The sequence below is a fragment of the Hemiscyllium ocellatum genome, chromosome 2, assembly GCF_020745735.1.
Source record: "Hemiscyllium ocellatum isolate sHemOce1 chromosome 2, sHemOce1.pat.X.cur, whole genome shotgun sequence".
Classification (NCBI taxonomy): Eukaryota; Metazoa; Chordata; class Chondrichthyes; order Orectolobiformes; family Hemiscylliidae; genus Hemiscyllium; species Hemiscyllium ocellatum.
This window is the reverse complement of record NC_083402.1, coordinates 78,396,688-78,406,720: the sequence shown is the minus strand read 5'-3', so window position 1 is coordinate 78,406,720 and position 10,033 is coordinate 78,396,688.

Genomic DNA, 10,033 nt, shown 5'->3' with positions numbered 1-10,033 from the left:
TAACTGTGCATTTCCAATAGCTAATCTATCTAACCTACACATCCCTTGACACCATGGACAATTTAGCATTGCCAATCCACCCAACCTACACATCCTTGGACTGTGGGAGAAAACTCACACAGACACGGAAGAACATTCAAACTCCACACAGACAGTCTGCCCAAGAATGGAATTGAATACAGGTTCCAAATACCATGAGACAGCAGTGCTAACCACTGAGCCACCGAGGAGAATGCATAGACCTGGAGCACAAGTCACACTTCCTTGATCCTTAGCAACTCTTCCTTAAGAAGAGGCGATCATTTGTTTCTCCTGTGAGATGGTATCTTTAAAAAGCAAAGTTAGGCTGGGCGTCTTAGGCATTTATTGTCAGCTCAGTTTTTCACTATATGTAACAGTGACATTGATAAGCAAGATATGGTGACTACTTTTTGCAAAGATGGGTAGGAAAATATGGTGCAAAGAGGACATAGAGCTATTGCACATGAGTGTAGATAGGTTGAGGGAGTGGGCATAAATCCAGCAACTGAAGTATAATGTAGAGAAATTTAAGTTTTTCACTTTAGCAGGAAGAATAAAGTGGCGTGTTACTTAAATATTACTTTAAAGTGGACAGTATTCTAGGTATACTAGTGCAACAACAGAAATTGCCGGGAAGGTTAACAGGTCTGGCGACGTATGTGGAGAGAAATCAGAGTTAACATTTCAGGTCCAGTGATCCTACTTCAGTTCTGAGCTTCTCCAGCAATTTCTGTTTTTATTTGATTCCAGCATCCACAGTTCTTTCAGTTTTCATTAGGTTATCTTGTGAATGAGTCACAAAAAGGTGGTATGCAAATACAGCAAGTAATTAAGAAGGCTAATGGTTGCTCTCCTTTAAAATGAAAGGAATTGTACACAAAAATAAGGGTGCTTTGTTTCAGTTAGGTAGGGCTCTGCTGAGACTACATCTCAAATACTAAGTGCAGATTTGGTCTCCCTCTTTAAAAAAGGATTTAACTGTGTTGGAGGAATTTCAGAAGAAATTCATTAGATTGATGCCTATAATGAGTAGCTTTTCTTATGAGGACAGATTAGACAAACTGGGCTTGTTTTCACAGAAGTTTAGAAAAATGTGAGTGACTTGTATGAAATGCAAGATCCTAAACAGTCTTGACAAGGTGGAAGTGGAAATGATGTTGTTTCTTGTGGATGACACCAGAGTGGGGGAAACAGTAAGGGATGTGGGGGTGGGGTGGGCGGCGGGGGGCAGGGGGTGCGGGGGGGTATGCTGTATTAAATGTCTACCGCTTTGGACACAAATGAGGAAAATTACTTTTTAAAGGGTTGTTTGACTTTGGAACCCTCTACTTCAGAATGTGGTGGAGGTGGGATAATTTAATATTTTTAGAGAAATGTAGATAACATCTTGTTAGGCAGAGGAATTAAAATCATTGATGGGAGATAGGAATGCGGCATTTAAAACTCAGCACATCATTCATGATCTTATTTAGTGGTACAGCAGGCTCGAGGGGCTGAATGGCCTACTTTTGCACTTAGTTTTTATGTCCATATGTTTATCCTTGAGACTCTTCAAACTTGAACTGGAAATGGGACTTTTAGTATCACCACCTTCTTACCATTGCATTAAATTAATGTAATGGTGAGCACTCTTTGACTTGAATTGGTGATTCAGACCAGTTGGGTGATGAAATGTGCTACAATGATATATATATCACTCATCTGACTGCATGTTGTCTTATAGAAGTTTGACCACAAACAGTGTCGTGTTGCATGGCGAAGTTTTTTTTGGCGTATGATTCATACCCAGTCAGCAGTGACTTGAAACTGCCTCTGGTTTCTTACTTGTACTGTTGAGTCAGTCTATTACACAGTGCTGTGTTATGAGTATCGGATTACTCTGCTCACATGAGAGTCTCAGTATTTAGGGATAAGCCTCACTCTTTCTCTTTTTATTGTGACCAAGTACTATGCTCAACCTGTAATATAGGTATATACTGCCTTTTTGCTTATGCTTCTTTGGTTTTCAAAACTCACTTGTACGTACGCTTAAATCAGATGAAAAGCAGCAGTCCCACATTACAGCATCTTAAGACCAAGCAAATGCAATAATTGGCAGCAATGGAGTAGAACAACAATGACTTATACTTATATAGATTTTTAACTATGTAATCAATATATAACTATATTAACTATATATACAACACCAGGTTATAGTCCAACAGGTTTAATTGGAAGCACTAGCTTTCAGAACGCCAATCCTTCATCAGGTGGTTGTGGAGGACACAATTGTAAAACACAGAATTTATAGCAAAAGTTTACAGTGCGATGTAACTGAAATTATGCATTTAAAAATACTTTGATGATATGTTAATCTCTCATCTGTTAGAATGACCATGTTAGTTAGTTATATGTAAATCACAAAACTTTTTTTAAAAGTTACATTCTCAGGTTAACTGTCACCCCAGATAATGTGTTGGAGGTGTTAGCCCTCTGTGTGCTGCTATTTGTGCCATAATGTTTAGACTGATTCTAATCTAAAAAATGAATTGACAGAGTCTTATATGGATTCATCCAGTTTTTGAGCAAAGTACAATGTAACTCTGCAAGTACAAATTCACCCCACAAACATGTATGTGTAGGTGTGCATGTGGGTGTGTGTGTGTTGGGAGGGTGGGGGAGGGAGCAGAGGAGGTGGGGTGTTGTTAGCACCTGTGAGAGAGCGTGTATATGAGTCTAAAAGGGTCTAAGTCTGTGAGAGGGTGCATGTGTGAGTGTGGGAGTGTGTGTGTCTATAGGAGTGTGTGTGTGTGTGTGTGTGTGTGAGATAAATTATGTTTATATAACAACTTTAATGCACTGTGACGTCCCAAGGCACTTCACAGCTGCATCAAAAAACAGAATATGATACCAATTCACATGAAAATGTATTAGACCAAAGGGATTGGTTTTATGTGTATGCCTTAGACGAGAACAAAGCAGGTAGATAGGTAGAGATGTAAGGCGAACATTTCAAATTAGGTCATTGATGATGCAGCAAATAAAAGTGGGAACAATCAAGAGGCTAGAATTAGAAGAGCCCAAATATTGCAAGGTTCTGGGATTGAAAGAAATTGCAGAGCAAGTGAGGGGTGAAGCCATTGATGGATTTGAATATGAGAATACTAATTTTAAAATCAAAAAAGGTCAAGAGGGGTTGTAGAACTGAGTTTGAAGGACCATTTGTGTTAAGTACATTTTCTAAATCTGACAGTTAGGGAGAGCTGTGGAGACCTGCACATGGTCAAGGAGCAGTGAAATTTTGCAACTTGGCATTTTTTGTTCAATGTTAGTGACTAAACACTGACCAATACTTTAAATCAGCATGAGAAAAAGAAAATTACAATTTCACGAACTGAAACTGATTTTATTAAGATTGCAAAATGACAAGATCAATAATTAGTCATAATGCCAATCATTCAATCTTAAAGACCTGTATGTCCACTTCCCTTTCTGGCTCAGTTATTAAAGTATGGCTTAACTGAGTGTTGCAAATGGTTCATATCTTCTATATATAAGTGTTAGTTTTAGTAATTCAAGTTTAACAATAGAAAATTATTTAATCAAACTGAAGCAACTTGAAGTATGGTGACATTCACATTCTATGGAATTTCCAGGACACTGTACAAACATTGATTTTTTTTTTAAGAAACTGTAAACCTCTATTACTGAGTGGAAAATGCAGCACAAAATTAAATAAGTGATTCCACAAATGATTGAATAGCTAAATAGTTCACTTCTGCTGTTACTGGCGAGTTATTTATGCTGTTTTTCAAATAGTGCCACTGGGTTTGCTGAACAACACTTCTGACCTTCCAGCACTCTTTTAGTATTAGGTAGTGTTTATCAATATGGTGGCACGGTGTCTCACTGGTTAGCACAGTTGCCTCATAGCACCAGGGACCCGGGTTTGATTCCAGCCATGGGCGACTGTCTGTGTGGAGTTTGCACATTCTCCTCATGCCTGCCTGGTTTTCCTCCCGCAGTCCAAAGATGTGCAGGTTAAGGGAATTGGCCAAGCTAAATTGCCTATAGTGTTCAGGGATATGTAGATTAGGTGCATTAGTTAGGGGAAATATAGAGTAATAGGGTAGGGAAATGGGTCTGGGTGAGATACTTTTCAGAGGATTGGTGTGGACTTGTTGGGTCAAGTGGCCTGTGTCCACACTGTAGGGATTCTATGATATTGGATTGAATGTATATAATTATATGTTAAAATCTCTGGAGCAGGACATCAGACCATGATTTTCTAACTCAGATGTGGAATGCTCCCATTGAGCTAAAGTTAACACTAGAAAGTTGTTTTGAATGGCAAGGCATTGCGGAAGTAACACTACCATAAATGAGAAACATTGAAAGGGTAGGCCTTTTGACCCAGCAAACTTGGTAATGACTGATCCTCGATCTCCATATGATACTCACATGTTCTCCTCACACCCCTTGACATCTTTAGCTTCTAAAAATCTATTTATTCCTGAAAATATATTCAGTAACGGCATCAACAAACTTCTATGGTTGATAATTTTACAGGTTTACAACCCTCTGAGTGAAGAAGTATTTTGTCATCTCAGTCTGAAATATCCTCACACATATCCTGAAACCGTGATCCGTTGTTTTGGACCTCTCAGCCAGAGGAAACATTACCTCGGCATCCAGTGTGCCCAGTTCTGCAAGAATTTTATCCACGTCAAAGAGATCCTCACTCACAATTATAAACTCCAGTGAATATAGGGACAGTCAGATTGGCAGAAAAGAATCTTGCCATCCCAGAAATCTAGGCAAAAGTGAGGACTGCAGATGCTGGAAACCAGAGTCTAGATTAGAGTGGTACTGGAAAAGCATAGCAGATCAGGCAGCATCCGAGGAGCAGGAAAATCAACATTTTGGGCAAAAGTCCTTCATCAGGAATCCTGATGAGGGACCTTTTTTTTCCAAAACGTCGATTTTCCTGCTCCTCGGATGCTGCCTGATCTGCTATGCTTTTCCAGCACCACTCTAATCCAGATCCCAGAAATCGGTCAGTGAATCTTCCTTGCACTCCCTTTCTGGCAAGCTCATCTTTTCTTAAGTAAAGAGACCAAAATTGCACGCAATACTTCAAGTGTGGAGTCAAGAGTGTGGTGCTGGAAAAGTGCAGCAGGTCAGGCAGCATCTGAGGAGCAGGAGAATCAACATGTCGGCCATAAGCCCTTCATCAGGAATGAGGCTTGTGGGCCAGAGAGCTGAGAGATAAATGGGAGGGGAATGTAGCTGAGAATGTGATAAGTAGATGAAGGTGGAGGAAAAGGTGATAGGTCGGAGAGGAGGGTGGAGCGAATAGATGGAAAAGGTGATGGACATGTCAAGAGGGCGGTGGCAAGTTGGAGGCTTGGGATGGGGTTAATGTGGGGGAGGGGAAATGAGGAAACAGTTGAAATCCACATTGATCCCATGTAATTGCAGGGTCCCACGGTGGAATATGAGGCATTCTTCCTCCAGGTGTCAGGTGATTTGGGTTTGACAGTGAAAGGGGTATATGTAGGGGTATGGGTGGGTTGTACTTCGGCGGGTCGGTGTGGACTTGTTGGGCCGAAGGGCCTGTTTCCACACTGTAAGTAATCTAATCTAATCTAAAAAAAAAGCCCAGGACTTGCATGTCCTTGGCAGAATGGGAAGGGGAGTTGAAGTGTTCAGCCATGGGGCGGTTGCAGGTTAGTGGGTGCGGGTGTCCCAGAATTTGCTGAAACAGTTTGTAAGGTGGCGTCCTCTCTCCTTGATGTAGAGGACAGATACAGTAAATAACATTGGTGGAGGTACAGGTAAATTTCTGTTGGATGTGGAAGGGGCCTTGGACGGAGGTGAGGAGGGAAGTGTGGGTGCAGATTTTGCACTTCCTGCAAGGTGCCAGGAATGGAGTGTGGGCTAGTGGGGGGCTTGGATCTGACGAGGGAGTCACGGAGGGAATGGCATCTCCGTAACACTGATAGGGGTGGGGAGGGAAACATATCTCTGGTGGTAGGGTCCATTTGTAGGTGGCGGAATTGGTGAAGGATGATGCGGTGTTTACAGAGGTTGGTGGAGTGGAAGGTGGCGCTCAGGGGGATTCTATTCTTGTTGCGTTGGGAGAGATGGGGTTCAATAGCGAAGGTATGGGAAGTCGACGAGATGCACTGGAGAACATTGTCAACCATGCTTTTCCAGCACCACACTCTGATGTGCAGCATCGGCAGTCCTCACTGAGATCCAAGCACTGATCTCCGTGGCACTATACATCACCACCTTCCAATTTGAAACTGATCGATTTATTCCTACTCTCTGGAGGGGGCAGCATTTATGCAATAGTGGAATTGGGGGAGGTTTGGTTGAAGTACTGGAGGAGAGAGCATGTTGATACTTCGGATTAAGTGATTGCAGAGCTGTTCACTGAGAGCTGGTTCAGTGTCAAGGACTCTCCACATGTAAACAAAGGGTGACTTGGTGATTGCATACTCTCCTTTATTATTTCACCTAGCACCATTATCTCTTAACTTTAATAACCATTGGAACTTCACCAGTATAGAAGGAAATAATTGTTCCTTCTCGTAGTATTTATTGATTAAAAAGCACAAATGACCAGTTCATGGAAAATCTCAAGCATCACTCCAGGATTCACACACAATCTCTAGCCTGATATAATATCTTCGTACAAAGGAAGTATCTTATACCTGGAGGTCTTAGCCTTCCAGTAATATTGTTCTGAGGGTCTAGCCGGCCTGTACCACTGGTTGAGGTGAATATTAGTAAATCCATGCCTATATTGCGAGGAGTGAAGAGTGTTCTCCAATGGCCTAATCATTATTCAACACCCAACAAATAGGTCAGATTGGCCTTCATCTCACTGCTCTTTGAGTCTTACTGTTACCAAAACAGCTCCCATACTTGCTTAACAACAATCTTTGTATTTTAAAATAATCAAATGGATACGCTGAGCTTTAAGGATATTTGTGAAATGTGATTTGACTCCAAATGAGTTTTGAGAAACCAATCTCCATTATCATCATCTTGTGCCCTGCATCTAGAATTTTTTTGTTTTGCCTGTGGCCTAGTGTGGAGAGATCTTAGGAAGGGTAGAGTTACAGCCTCCATTCTCTTTCTTCATACTTGCATTGTATCTTCCCAAATAAGGCAATTAAGGTGATAAATTGCCTTGAGAAAAATTTTAGGTACCAACCAACTAAGTTCTTTCTCAATTTAACCACTACTTCTGCTTCCCATTTTTACCCTGATGACTCCAGGACAACATGGACTAAGCAATGACATACAGTGTCTATGAGTGACCCTCTCATGGCTTAGTTGATACATCAGAAAGTCCCTTTTGTGTGTCATCATTTTGGTCTGTTGCAGTGCAGAGGCTAATGTAGTTAAAGGGTTGGGACTCAGTTAATTTTTACTCATGTATTTTATCCAAATTTCACTGACCAAAACAAAGAGCCGTTATTTGTTTTATAAAAAGGCAGAGAAAAATTTAAATAGCTGTCAGATTTTTTTTTCTCCATATTGCATCACGAGAACCGATTCCATTTGCATTTATTTATTAAGATATCTTTGGTTTTCTTCATCTAACCTGATGAAAAGCTGGGAGTCAAGCACATCTGTAAACAAGGAAACAAAACATTTTGGTAGGCACGATCAATTCCAGGACAAAAGAAGAGACTAGATGGCTAAAACGTAGCAGGGTAAGCATCATCATCGGACTTTTCTGCACATTTAGATTTGGCGATGAGTAATTTTCCTGAATTAATCAGCAATGTTATGTTAAGAGGGCACTTAGCTAGAGGGATCCATAACCTGATTGAATTTGCTGTCAAGTTTCAGAGGGATAAAGGATGGGTCATAATCAGGTTTTCAATTCATCTGAGACAGACCTGAGGTAGATGCAGGAATGAGGTAGATGCAGTGGTCTGGGCAGAACTATTAATGGATAGACAGCAAAACAACAGTAGAAGGTGTTTGAAGAAGTATTGAAGAACAGGAGTCTTGTACAAACCCTTAAAATGTAAAAATTCTACTGTATGATTAAACAGCCATGGTCATTCAAAAAGAGAGAGGTAGTATGAAACTACATTAACAAATTTAACTGATTGCAAACAACACTCAAGACTGAAAATAATGAAAAGAACTGGAAAATATACGAAGAAAATCCTAAGAGTTGCAAAAAGGGAGCGCAAAGAAAAAAGTTGAGAGAAACATAACGTGTTCACAAGAAATTAATAGAACAGACTCAGCACAAAATAAAGAGTTTAGAGTGGTGCTGGAAAAGCACAGCAGGTCAGGCAGCATCCGAGGAGCAAGTAATATTGTAATTGTAAATCAAGAAATGACAGATTTCCTAAATAAACACATTAACAGTAAAGAATGAAGATTGTGAATGACACAAAGGAAACTAAAAATCAATCAAGGTGAACAATTTACTCAATTCAATATATGTGAAAAACAAAAAGTTAGTAGAGAAAATAGCATGATGAAGGAAAGTCAAATTTCCAAATCTCTTATGGGTTCCTTTCCAAGAGTAAAATTAGAGTCATAGTCGCATAGAGTTTAGAAGAAGCCCATCAGCTCATTGAATCCTTACTGGTAAAAATACACTGTACGAGTTAAAAGTTAATTAAAAGAAGTATGTTAGGGAATTGTGGAAGCCATAGTCATAATCATCTAAAATTGCCTTCATTCAGGAATTGTGCTCTTGGATTAGAAAATTCCAATATCACTATACTAGTAGTAATTAAGAATGGTAAGGAGGATAAACGAAGAAGGTGCCATCAATGGAGCCTTACTGAGTAACGATAATGCATCATGAAGTTGTTACCCACTGTTGCCACTGTGCATCAGTGGTGGGGGGAGTGAATGTTTAAGATGGTCAGTGGGGTGTCAATTATTTGGGCTGCTATGTCTCAGATAGAATCAAGCTTCCTTAATGCCATTGGAGTAACACTCGCCCAAACAAATGAAGTATTTTCCATCACACTTCTGACCTGTGTCTGGAATGTGGATAAGCATGGAGGAATTAGAGGTTGATCATCAGCAAACATTCCCATTTCAGATCTTAAGATGGAGGGAAGATCATTCATGATACAACTTAAGATGGTTGGCCTACACTAATGCCCTGAGGAACTCCCTCAGCAATATCCTGAAACTATCTCTAAAAATGGTGTTAGTCAGGTCAATTGAATGGTTTAAAACTGAATATGGTAGTTCACTTCTCAAGTTTTTTACTGGGCAGGCCAGTTTTCAGGTCTGCCCCTTCTGATATCAAACAATATTATGTCCTTTTATCTGACATTCTTGCTACTTATAATATGTGATTACAAAGAAGGCTAATAATTCTTGCAAGGTGATTTTCTTTCATATCGTTGAAACCCAATAGATACGTCTTTGACAATAGTTTTATATGATCAACAAACAGTCAATTGCTGTGATACAGAGAAATCAGCCCAGCAGTCTTCCTAGGAACCATGAATTAATGTGTTTGGTTGCTGTGATTTTACATTTGCATCCTGGAAGTCTTCAGAGTCTTGCTTCTCAGAGAGTGGAGAAAATAAGTTCCAAGAACTAAATTAATTTAAACCAGCATTACAGACATAACACACAATGGTTCACTCATGACTTGAAAAAGAAAATCGATTGTTAGAAATGGTGACAAAACATGATTAGATTATTGACACTAATGGTAGATTCCAACTATTGTGATGGTTTACGAAAACATACAGAACTTCATATGTTTGTATAATTACATTTAAATACAAAATTGCAAGGTTTCTTCTAAGGCTTTTGATAATGAGGTTAAAAATCAAACAACACCAGCTTATAGCCCAACAGGTTTATTTGGAAGCACTAACTTTCGGACCGTTGCTCCTTCATCATGTAAGGAGCAGCGCTCTGAAAGTTAGTGCTTCCAAATAAACTTGTTGGACCATAACCTGGTGTTGTGTGAGTTTTGAACTTTGTACACCCCAGTCTAACACAGCATCTCCAAATG